We start from the raw sequence: 3,184 nt of genomic DNA, 5'->3' as shown, positions 1-3,184 counted from the left end.
GGATTCAGTCTAAGTGCCCATCAACCAATGAGTGAATAAAGAAAATATGGTATATATACACCATGAAATACTACTCAGCCATAGAAAAGAATACAGTAATGTCTTTTGCAGCAACTTGGATGGAAATAGAGGATATTATCCTAAGTGAAGTAACCCAGGAACAGAAAACCAAATACCACACGTTATCACTTATATGTGGGAATTAAGCTGCAGGTGAGCAGGGGCCTACACAGTGGTACAATGGGCATTGGAGACTCAGAAGAGGGAAGGGTAGGAGGGGATGAGGGAAGAAAAGTTACCTATTGGATAAAAGGAACACTGTTTGGACAACAGGTACATTAAAAGACCAGATATCACCATTATACAATTCATCCATATAACCAAAAACCACTTGTACCCCTAAATCTGTTGAAATAAAAACATTTTTTATAAAGACAGTTGTTCTAAAGTCTTTGTCTAATAAATATGATGTTTGTATTTCTTCTGGAATGGTTTCTGTTGATTTATTGTGTTACTTTGAATGGGTCAAGTTTTCCCATTTCTTTGAAAGCTTTGTGATTTTTATTGCTGAAAATTGGGCATTTAAAAAAAACACCTATCTTTCTCAGTCTTTGTAGACTGGCTCTGTGCTGGGATAGTCCTTCACTAATTAGCTGGGGGTATTTTCAGGTTGATTAGCTCAAAGTGAAAGTATAAGATCTTCTCAGGACTTTTCTGAGTATGCATCTTACCTGGGCCTGCATGTGGCTTTTTCAATTCCCCTGTATATACGGCTGATTTTGAATACTTAATTTCCCAAAGACTCTCAAATCAGCTTCTCCTTGGTGCCTTAGATGGTCTACTGCATGCTTCCTTGCTTAAACTCTTGCCCCAGGTGTTGCAGATTTGTTGTTCCTTTGTAGCTTTTATGAGCACTGCCTGCTGCTTACTGCTGTTTTGCCATGCTTGAAGTTTGATGTCACTCTTCCACACCTGAGCTCTGAGTTAAAAACAGACATTAGTCCTTCAGGTAGCCCCCAGAGAGGTTAGAACATTGCTATATGATCTACTCTATTACCTCCAGCCTGAGAAAGGGAATTGGGAACCCACCTGCTGGCTCTTCTCATGCCTTGCCAGGGAGGGGGTGGAGCAAGTGGGAGTAAAAATATTGTAAAATATTATAGGAGTACAAATGTTTTTGGTTATAAGGATCACTTTTATAATGCTTGAGTCAGGTTTATAATTGTGCCCTACACCCAGATAGTGTTCATTGTACCCATTAGGTAGGTTTTAGCCCATCCCCTCCTCCCCCGTCCTCCCTGATTGATTTCCATTGAGTTTTACTTCCCTCTATGCACATGCGTGTTCATTGGTTAGTTCCAATTTATAGTAAGTACATGTGGCATTTGTTTTTCCATTCTTGAGATACTTCACTTAGGAGAATGGCCTCCAATTCCATCCATATTGTTGCAAAAGGCATTAAGTCATCCTTCATCATGGCTGAGTAGTATTTTATGGTATACATATACCAAATTTTATTAAACCACTCATGAGTTAACGGACATTTAGGTTGATTCCACTTCTTTGCAATTGTGAATTATGCTACAATTAATGTCCAAATGTTCACGTCTTTTTGATAAAATGACTTCTTTTGCTTTGGGTAAATACCCAGTAGTGGGATTGCTAGATCAAATGTTAGGTCTACTTTTAGTTCTTTGGGGAATCTCCATACTGTTTTCATAGAGGTTTCACTAATTTACAGTCCCACCAACAGTGCATAAGTGGGTTTCACTCTTCATCCCACTTCGCTGCTCTGTGGTGTCCCTCCAATGTCTGTTGGCAGGCAGGAGCTCGAACTAGCTAAGCTCCCCCATGACTGCACTGTGGGCTGGGGAACTTCCCCACCTAGGATCCCAGCCCGGGCTGAGAGCACAGACTTCCTGTAGGCGGAATGTTGCTCCACAAGTATACCACAGTTAAGGCCCACACTGCGCTCTTCTCTCAGTTCTACTCACATGGGCTCCTTCACCTCCCAAGATTAGTTCACAAATATCCCCTCTGTGACCCCAAACAACACAATCGAGTCCTGGGGGTCCAGTATCTGGCCTGTAGGCCTGCCCCTGGGTCCCTGAAGATTAATCCCTGACCATGCCAGGGAGAAGTGTACTGGTTCCAAGCTGCCTATGCGGTGCTCTAGCAGGTTTGATGTTCCTCCACTTCGGGGTATGCCCTGCTATGATAGAATTGCTGGGCAAGCAGCACTAGGGATGGACAGTGACCAGGCAGCTCACAGTCTGAGAATTCCTTAGTCTACTGCAGGACTTTAAGAGGAAATTGTTTGAGCCCCACTCTCTGTAGACACCTCAGCGTGGGGACTTAATTGTCTCTCTTGGCAGCCGCAGGTTGGGGAGGGGAGGGGGAGGAAAAGAGTCTGGATGGAGGAAAGCTAGCAATTTGGTCATCTCCACTCCACTCTCTACAAGGCAGCCCACCTGGAATGTCCAGGCTCCAGGGTCATGCAGATCCCCCAGGACCCACTGGACCCCTGTGGCTCCTACAGTCTGGGCCAGAGTTGGGAATTGTTTGTGTGCGAATGAGCAAGTGAAAAACTGAAAGGCTGAAGCCCTCTGGGGTGGACAAAGGTGCACGGCGGGTAGAGAAGCAATATGGCACCTGCTGTTTCAGTTCAGGTCTGTGGTGATGGGAAATGCCCCAGGGGGGCTGGGAGCCTGGTAGTTTGTCCATAAGAAGCTCCCAGTTCTCTGATGGCAACAGCTTTTGGTCTCATGGGTTTAGAAAGTCATTCCAGCAGTTTGGAAGCCCACTGATTGTCAGAGATGTGGGTGGGAGAAACAAGCCACTCCACCTACTTTTCACTGGACTCCAAGCCTCTTTGGTGTTGATCTCCATGAATATCTTGCTCCTCCTTGTTCTGCTCTGCAACTTCTTCCTGTGGAGTCCCCCACAGGTTCTAGCACCCTTCCCTCGAAATTACACCCAATCTATATTTATCTGTTTGTTTGTTTGTTTTTCTCTTTCACATAAAACCTTTCCTCCCTACTGAGATACTCTGATAGCTCATTTCTCTGGTCAGCCATCTTAGCATCTTACCGGCTTTTTCTTGATTGGTCATTCATTTGGTTGCTCTTGATGTTTGACTGTTTTCCAAAGCTTCTGTTAAGTTATCATAGCCAGTCTCTATTAG

This window comes from Propithecus coquereli, unplaced genomic scaffold (assembly GCF_000956105.1).
Source record: "Propithecus coquereli isolate 6110/MARCELLA unplaced genomic scaffold, Pcoq_1.0 Scaffold31, whole genome shotgun sequence".
NCBI classification, from domain to species: Eukaryota; Metazoa; Chordata; class Mammalia; order Primates; family Indriidae; genus Propithecus; species Propithecus coquereli.
This window is presented reverse-complemented; position numbering follows the sequence as displayed.